We start from the raw sequence: 9,504 nt of genomic DNA on the forward strand, positions 1-9,504 counted from the left end.
TGGATAAGATGATGGTGTACGGAGCAGGGGTTTAGATTTATTAGGAACGGGGGAAACGTTTGGGATAGGGGGAGCCTATCCAGGAAGGATGAGCTCCACCTAAACCAAAGTGGATCCAGACTGCTGACACTTAACATTAAAAAGGTTGTAGAGCAGTTTTTAATCTAAGAGATAGGGGAAAGTCGATTGCCGCAGAGGAGCACGTGGATCAGACAGAGACTTCTCTTAGAGGAGAGTCTATTGATAGAGATTCTCTAGGTTTTAGTCAGGAGGAGAGGATGGAAGAGGATAAAGTATGGGCCAGATCAGACGAGAAACATTCACATAAAATCAGAAAAGGGCAGACAACTAAACAGTGACAAGTTTTTAAAGTGCTTGTACACAAATGCTAGAAGTCTAAATAATAAGATGGGTGAACTAGAGTGCCTCATGTTAAAGGAGGATATTGATAAAATAGGCATCACAGAAACCTGGTGGAGTGAGGACAATCAATGGGACACAGTCATTCCAGGGTACAAAATATATTGGATGGACAGAACAGGTTGGGGGGGGAGGCAGGGGAGTGGCAATATATATGAAAGAAAATGTAGAATCAAATGAAGTAAAAATCTTAAATGAATCCACGTTCCATAGAATCTCTATGGATAGTAATTCCATGCTCTAATAAGAAAATAACAGTAGGGATTTATTATCGACCACCTGACCAGGACAGTGATAGTGACTATGAAATGCTAAGGGAGATTAGAGAGGCTATCAAAATAAACAACTCAATAATAGTGAGGGATTTCAATTATCCCCATATCAACTGGATATGCATGTCACCTCAGGATGAACTGCAGAGACAAAATTTCTTGATACTTTAAATGACTGCTTCTTGGAGCAGCTGGTACAGGAACGCACAAGGGGAGAGGCAATTCTCGATTTAGTCCTGAGTGGAGCGCAGGATCTGGTTCAAGAGGTAACTATAACAGGACCGCTTGGAAATAGTGACCATAATACAACAACATTTAACATTCCTGTGGTGGGAAGAACACCTCAGCAGCCCAACACTGTGGCATTTCATTTCAGAAAGGAACTATGCAAAAATGAGGAGGTTAGTTAAAAAGAAATTAAAAGGTACAGTAACTAGAGTGAAATCCCTGCAAGCTGCATGGACACTTTTCAAAGACACCATAATAGAGGCCTAACTTAAATGTATACTCCAAATTAAAAAACATAGTAAAAGAACTAAAAAAGAGCCACCGTGGTTTAACAACCATGTAAAAAGCAGTGAGAGAAAAAAGCATATTTTAAAAAGTGGAAGTCAAACCCTAGTGAGGTAAATAGAAAGGAGCATAAACACTGCCAAATTAAGTGTCAAAATGTAGTAAGAGAAGCCAAAAAGGAGTTTGAAGAACAGCTAGCCAAAAACTCAAAAGGTAGTAACAAAATGTTTTTTAAGTACATCAGAAGCAGGAAGCCTGCTAACCAACCAGTGGGGCCCCTGGACGATCGAGATAAAAAAGGCGCACTTAAAGACAATAAAGTCATTGCGGAGAAACTAAATGAATTCTTTGCTTCAGTCCTCACAGCTGAGGATGTTAGGGAGATTCCCAAACCTGAGCTGTCCTTTGTAGGTGACAAATCTGAGGAATTGTCACAGATTGAAGTGTCACTAGAGGAGGTTTTGGCATTAATTGATAAACTTAACAGTAACAAGTCACCGGGACCAGATGGCATTCACCCAAGAGTTCTGAAAGAACTGAAATGTGAAAGTGGGGAACTATTAACTATGGTTTGTAACCTGTCCTTTAAATCAGCTTTTGTACCCAGTGACTGGAAGATAGTGAATGTAACACCAATATTTAAAAAGGGCGCTAACGTCAGTACTGGGCAAATTAGTTGAAACAATAGTAAAGAATAAAATTGTCAGACACAGAACAACATAAATTGTTGGGCAAAAGTCAACATGGTTTCTGTAAAGGGAGATCATGTCTTACTAATCTATTAGAGTTCTTCTAAGGGGTCAACAAACATGTGGACAAGGGGGATCCAGTAGACATAGTGTACTTAGATTTCCAGAAAGCCTTTGACAAGGTCCCTCACCAAAGGCTCTTACATAAATTAAGTTGTCATGGGATAAGAGGGAAGATCCTTTAATGGATTGAGAACTGGTTAAAAGACAGGGAACAAAGGGTAGGAATAAATGGTAAATTTTCAGAATGGAGAGGGGTAACGAGTGGTGTTCCCCACGGATCAATCCTAGAACCAATCCTATTCAACTTATTCATAAATGATCTGAAGAATGGGGTAAACAGTGAGGTGGCAAAGTTTGCAGATGATACTAAACTGCTCAAGATAGTTAAGACCAAAGCAGACTGTGAAGAACTTCAAAAAGATCTCACAAAACTAAGTGATTGGGAAACAAAATGGCAAATGAAATTTAATGTGGCTAAATGTAAAGTAATGCACATTGGAAAAAATAACCCCACCTATACATACAATATAATGGGGGCTAATTTAGCTACAACTAATCAGGAAAGAGATCTTAGGAGTCACCGTAGATAGTTCTCTGAAGACATCCATGCAGTGTGCAGAGGCGGTCAAAAAAGCAAACAGGATGTTAGGAATCATTTAAAAAGGGATAGAGAATAAGACGGAGAATATCTTATTGCCCTTATATAAATCCATGGTATGCCCACATCTTGAATACCGTGTACAGATGTGGTCTCCTCATCTCAAAAAAGATATACTGGCATTAGAAAAGGTTCAGAGAAGGGCAACTAAAATGATTAGGGGTTTGGAACATGAGCCATATGAGGAAGGATTAAAGAGGCTAGGACTTTTCAGCTTGGAAAAGAGGAGACTAAGGGGGGGATATGATAGAGGTATATAAAATCATGAGTGGTGTGAAGAAAGTGAATAAGGAAAAGTTATTTACTTGTTCCCATAATATAAGAACTAGGAGCCACCTAATGAAATTAATGGGCAGCAGGTTTAAAACAAACAAAAGGAAGTTCTTCACACAGCGCACAGTCAACCTGTGGAACTCCTTGCTTGAGAAGGTTGTGAAGGCTAGGACTATAACAAGGTTTAAAAGAGAATTAGATAAATTCATGGAGGTTAAGTCCATTAATGGCTATTAGCCAGGACGGGTAAGGAATGGTGTCCCTAGTCTCTGTTTGTCAGAGGGTGGATGGAGATGGATGGCAGGAAAGAGATCACTGTAGGTTCACTCCCTCTGGGGCACCTGGCATTGGCCACTGTCAGCAGACAGGATACTGGGCTGGATGGACCTTTGGTCTGACCCAGTATGGCTGTTCTTATGTTCTTCTTATTCTGAGGAGAGGTCTGAATTTTATTTTTAATTATGGTTTTTACCCAGCCTATATGTTTACGACTAAGTACCCCCCCTAAATCCACAGCTCTCCTACGGATGTCAATGGGTAGTTTGCATAGTGTTCATGAGGGGAATGTGGCCTTTGTCTAATAACTGAACTTATTTATTCTGTACCTAATTATTACATTCAGCATCATTCAGTGGAGCAAATATGTTCACCTTGGAGGCCACTATTACTTCTGCCCTTCATTTCTTTCGTCTCCATCTTCATTTTTGTTTCTTTCCCCCTTTAATATATTTTTCTCTCTCCTGTTTTTTCTTCATTTCCTTTCCTCCAACAACTCCTGGTTCCCAACCCCTGTTGGAGGGTGGGAGATATCTGGAATAGATTCCCTACTTCTATGTGACCATGCTGCTACTTCTGTGAAATACATGGGAGAAAAAAAGTGTCACTTTGTCCACAAGATGCTATTACTAGATTGCTCAATAAAATGCAACAAAGAGATCCAGAAGTTGCCATCTTATTCAGCTTTATAAAGTCAACATATCATTTGTCTGATGTAGAATACTGTGTAACCTGATGGCTAAAAATTATCTTAAAGATGGGTCAAACTGTATTAACAGTGACTGAAAAGTTTTATAAAGACAACTGCAAAATGTCTCAAATGCATTTTGAAATCTAGGTTTACTGCAGTACCTGCTGATGAATCCACCAACAGGTCTACAGTTAAGGGCTTGTTACCTAGGAAGTCATTCCTGATTAACTATTTCTAAGCAGGTTTCAGAGTAGCAGCCGTGTTAGTCTGTATCTGTAAAAAGAACAGGAGTACTTGTGACATCTTAGAGACTAACAAATTTATTTGAGCATAAGCTTTCATGGGCTACAGCCCATTTCATCGGAATGGGCCATATAAGAAGACTGTGCGTGTGTGTATATATAACACACACACATACAGAGAAGATGCCATACCAGCTTTAAGAGGCTAATTAATTAAGATGACCTGTTGTCAGCAGGAAAAAAACTTTTGTAGTGATAATCAAGATGGTCAATTACAGACAGTTGACAAGAGGTATAAGGATAGTTCTAAGGGTATGGCTACACTTACGGTTTGCAGCGCTGGTCATCCAGCTGTGTAGGAACAGCGCTGGTGTGTGGCCACACTCACAGCTACCAGCACTGGTGTGTGGCCACATTTGCAGCATTTCCAGCGCTGTTGGGAGTGATGCATTATGGGCAGCTATCCCAGCATTCAAGTGGCCGCAACATGCTTTTCAAAAGAGGGGGGTGGGGTGGGGTCTAGTGTGACAGGGAGCAGAGCCAACACTGTGTGTTTAGCTTCCTGGCTTGAAAAATCAGAACATTTTTCCGACCCCTTAGTCTTAACTCTTAATTGCAAACAGCTACTAATTGCAGCGCTGGAAAGCCTCCACCAGCGCTGCAACTCGCAAGTGTAGCCATACCCTCAGGAAATAGATTCAAGTATTGTAATGACTCAGCCATTCCCAGTCTCTATTCAAGCCAGAGTTAATGGTATCTAAGGGCTTGACTACACTTACAAGTTGCAGCGCTGGGAGTTACAGCGCTGGTCATGCAGCTGTGTAGGGCCAGCGCTGGAGTGTGGCCACACTGACAGCTACCAGCGCTGCAGTGTGGCCACACTTGCAGCACTTTCCAGCGCTGTATTGAGCCCAGCATTCTGTCTTTCCGGCAACATTTGGTGCCATTGTGAGTGTCTTTCTGTTTTACTGTGTGTGTGAATCGCGATTTCTGTGGGAAATGGAGCCCGAGCTGCTGAGGACTGTGCTGATGAGTGTCGCCAGCACAACACGTTTGGCAGTCGAGCTAGTTTCCCTAACGGCGATAGATGGGATTTCGGAACAGTGGCCTGTTCAGGAAGATGCAGGCAGGGACTTTTTTCCCAGACAGGAAGATCACAGTAGGGGACGTCGAAATGCCCATTGTGATCCTTGGAGACCATAATATTAGTGAAAAAACATTCAGTCAGGCATGGACCACCGAGGTTCAAGTCCTGGAGGCTGAATATGCACAGCCAGAGAGCAGGGCTAATAGAGAGGCCCAGCACAGGGCTTCAAGGATTAGGGATGCCTTGAGGGAAGAATTTGAGGCTGAAAGCCAACAGTAATGTTGGCTGCCTTGCATGGGAGTGAAGTGCACTGTTTACACTGTTATTCTATTATCCCTAAAATGATTTGCAGTGCCTGTTTCTTTACTGGGCTAAGGTATCTTTCACTATCTGCTATAATAAAGACTGTTTTCAAAGCCAAGAATTGTTTTATTGAAAAGAAAAAAACTTCCTTGACAGACAGACAGACGGACACACACAACATTTCATGAACACAAGAGGGCAGGGGTGTGGGTTGGTGAACTGCACAGTCACAAGTTTGCATACGTCCTGTCTGGAGTGCTGTGCAATGAATCCTGCACTTCAGGGTGCATAAACTGCATGGTGATGGGGGTTGAGTGCAGAGGGTAAGGGTTGTAGTTATCAGGGCTGGTTGGTGAACGTAGAGGTGTTGGAGGCAGCTGGTGGTGGTAAGAACCTGGATGCTGGGGAAGGGGGGTTTGAACTGACATTGGTGCAAAAGGCAAAAAGCTTTGGGACGGGGGGGGGTGGGGAAGTAGCACGGTAGTGCTCTGCTTGCATGGCAACGAGTGACTCGATAGAGTCCGCTTGGCGCGACAGGATGCTTAGCAGCTTCTCTGTGCTTTTCCTCTTGGCCACTGCATTTCTCTGCCGGGTCCTGCTTTCCCTCTGGCGGATCCTGCTCTCCTTTTCTCTCCACTCCTGCAAGTTTTTACTCTCTCTAGCAGAGTGAGCAATAACAGTTCTCAGCATGTCTTCCTTGCTTTTTCGGGGATTTTTTCTCAAATTCTGCAGCTTCTGTGCTGTGGTACATCTGGTCAGTCCAGCAGTCAAGGTCACTTTAGAAAGGCAGAATTGACAACATTTAACAGGGAAGCATTGTGTTCATTATCTCCAGACTGAAATTCCCACACACTGAAGGAGTTCTTAGTCCTCACTTTAGCATTCTTTTACCACACACATAACACAGCAGAAGCCACGAAATGGTGAGTGAGGGGTGCTTATAGAGGGAGAAGTGGGGCTTGAGTGATAGAGGGGTGCTGGTTGCTTCGGGTAAGCTGCAGTGATAGAGGGGTTGAGTGAAGATGCAGCTGCAGGGGTAATCTTCACTATCTCCCTATCTCTATCACTAGCTTCACTAAAGAGTCTCCCAACATTTTTCACAGGAGTTAATCCTGGAAGATATCTCCTTGCTGCGAGTCACTAGGGAACAGCGGGAGGCTCTTCTACAGCAATGTGGATTCCACCCTGGACCCTATGCGGGTTGCCTGTGTTCAGCAATGGTCCCCCCACCCCTCGTGGCACAGTGGCGCGGACGCGTTAGCCTGACTGGGACAAGGACAACAGTTGCTCTCCCTATAAACCTGTGCAGGCATATTGCCCACGCTCTGGCTGAAACTTTTGCTGAGATTACTGCAGACGATTACCGCGACGTGATAGACCACATCAATGGGCTATTCCACATCTAGGCTGGCATGCATACAGCCCTAACCCCTCTTCCTCTCCAGAAACATTTCCACCCAGAAAATAAAAGCCGCTTACCAGTAACCCGCTGCTCTGCTTGTCCTTCTGCAACTGCTGGCTGCTGCGATTGGGTACTTTCCTCCTGGCTTGAGAAGAGCTCCTGGCTGCATGCCTCCAGGGACTCTGGGGTGTCTTCCCCCATCCCAGTAGCTTCACTCGCGTTTTCCTCCCCCCCGCCGCCTTCGCCTCCTCCTGTCCCCCACCCGGCTCAGAAGTGTCCATCGTGGTCCTGGGATTGGCAGTGGGGTCACCCTCAAGTATCGCGTCCATCTCCCTGTAAAAACGGCAGGTCGTGGGGGCAGCTCCGGATCGGCAATTACCCTCGCGGGCTTTGTAATAGGCACTCCGCAGCTCTTTAACTTTCACCCTGCATTGTAGTGCGTCCCGATCATGGCCCCTATCCAGCATGGACCTTGATACCTGCTCAAAGATATCGTAATTCCTACGGCTGGAGCGCAGCTGGGACTGCACAGCTTCCTCCCCCCAAACACTAATGAGGTCCTGCAATTCGCCAGTGCTCCATGCTGGGGCTCGTTTGCCGCGTGGAGGCATGGTCACCTGTAAAGATTAACTGATTGCACTCCACACCTGGCTGCAGCAAACAGGAAGGAAATTTTTAAAATTCCCGGGGCATTTAAAGGGTGGGTCACCTGAGGCAAGAGCAGTAGAGTGCAAACTGATGAGCAGAGTGGCTGAACAGGAATTCTGGGATAACTCCTTATTCCCTGGAGGACAATTAAAGCGCTGGTGAGTGTCCACAGCTGCTGAGCAGCGCTGGATCACCAGCGCTGCACTCCTTATACCCCAACCCGGACGGGTTTTCAGCCAGCGCTGCAACCAGGGAGTTGCAGCGCTGGTTGTGCCCTGCAAGTGTGGACGGGGTGTAATTGCAGCGCTGGAAAGCCTCCACCAGCGCTGCAACTTGTAAGTGTAGCCAAGCCCCAATTTGCAAACCAATTCAAGCTCAGCAGTTTCTCCTTGGAGTCTGTTTTTGAAGTCTTTCTGTTGCAAAATTGGCACCTTCAGGTCTGTTACTATTACAAAAACAGATTCCAGTGAGAAACTGCTGAGCTTGAATTGGTTTGCAAATTAGATATCATTAACTCTGGCTTGAATAGAGACTGGGAATGGATGAGTCATTACACTACTTGAATCTATTTTCTTATAACTATCCTTACACCTCTTGTCAACTGTCTGTAATTGACCATACTGATATCACTACAAAAGTTTTTTTCCTGCTGACAACAGGTCATCTTAATTAATTAGCCTCTTAAAGCTGGTATGGCATCGTGTCTGTGTGTGTGTGTGTGTGCACACACACACACACAAAATCACACTCTTCTTATATGTTCCATTCTATGCATCTGATGAAGTGGGCTGTAGCCCACGAAAGCTTATGCTCAAATAAATTTGTTAGTCTCTAAGATGCCACAAGTACTCCTGTTTTATTTGTAAGCAATACATCAGATATTACAGGGTAGGAAACTCTCTCCTATTTGCTGAAATAGTAGACCTAAAATATGGAATTGCTGATGGTATCACATTGGGAATAAAAATAAATGTTGGAGCTGTGGGACTAAAAGCAGAACTCCAATCAAACCACTAGTTTAAATTGAGATTGTGTAGCAGTGTGGATTAGTCAAATGGCCCAAACTTTGACACGAAATACTGCATGCTATTGTCTGTGTGCTGCATCAAACTACTAATATAGATAACAAAATAGGTTATTTTAAGAGGACTGAATTTATTTTGAAAGGCATTTTTCATTGCAAGTCCTGAAAAACTATGGTAAAATCAAGCTCTTGCTGATGCCTATAAAGTATCGGCAGCAGCAAACTATTCTGAAGGTACTGACCGTGCACACCAGCCTCCTAGTCAGGTCACAACACTGAATGCAACGAAAACAAATTATCACGCCTTGTCATCTATTGGAGATGCACTGCAGACAGTGAAGTAAGGCCTGTTGTAGCTCGAGCTAGGAGGACTGTTAACGAGTAAAGGCGCGCCCCCACTAGGAAAAAAGATGGGTTTTAGCACGTGTCAGCTCACATGGAAGTGGTAACAACCCGTACAATCCGCATGCAGACAAGGCAGTGGTAGTTCCTGCTCATGCGTGTTAAACTACCCCCGCCTGGTCCACAGGGGCCTTCACCACATCAAAACCCACCTTTTCTGCTAGAGAAGTAAGGCCCCAGCGGTAACGCTGCCGCACAGGGCGCATCGCGCCGGCTGCACGTCTGCGGCCCCCTTGCTCTGGGCAGGCACCGCTGCCTGGGCTGCGCACGCAGCAGCGCCGCGAGGCTACTGAGCACGCGGATCCAGCCTTGCCCCTCTCCTCCGGCGCCGTCCGCCCGGCGCTGCCCCACTTCAGATTCCGAAGCCCGGCGGGGCAGGGGGAGCGCGGGCTGTGCCCCAGGGTGGGCGCGGGGCTTGGGCCAGAGCTCTTTCCGGTGAATGGGGTCCCGGAAGCGGAAGTGTCAGAGGACGGCTTCCGGCGGAAGTGGCGCTGGTCGTTGGTTATGCTCCTCGCTGGCTCGTTTCCCCCTCTCCGCCGCC

The 9,504-nt window shown here is 45.4% G+C and overlaps 1 long non-coding RNA gene across 1 annotated transcript in view; it reads right to left on the reverse strand.

Moving 5' to 3' along the window:
* LOC123376254 overlaps window positions 1–9,433 on the reverse strand; it is a 35,671-nt gene extending 26,238 nt beyond the window's left edge. The window contains exon 1 of the long non-coding RNA XR_006581732.1: window positions 9,116–9,433. This is a non-coding gene — a long non-coding RNA (uncharacterized LOC123376254). The remainder of the gene's footprint in view (window positions 1–9,115) is intronic.
* Between the last annotated feature and the right edge of the window lie 71 nt (window positions 9,434–9,504).

This window comes from Mauremys mutica, chromosome 8 (assembly GCF_020497125.1).
Source record: "Mauremys mutica isolate MM-2020 ecotype Southern chromosome 8, ASM2049712v1, whole genome shotgun sequence".
Classification (NCBI taxonomy): domain Eukaryota; kingdom Metazoa; phylum Chordata; order Testudines; family Geoemydidae; genus Mauremys; species Mauremys mutica.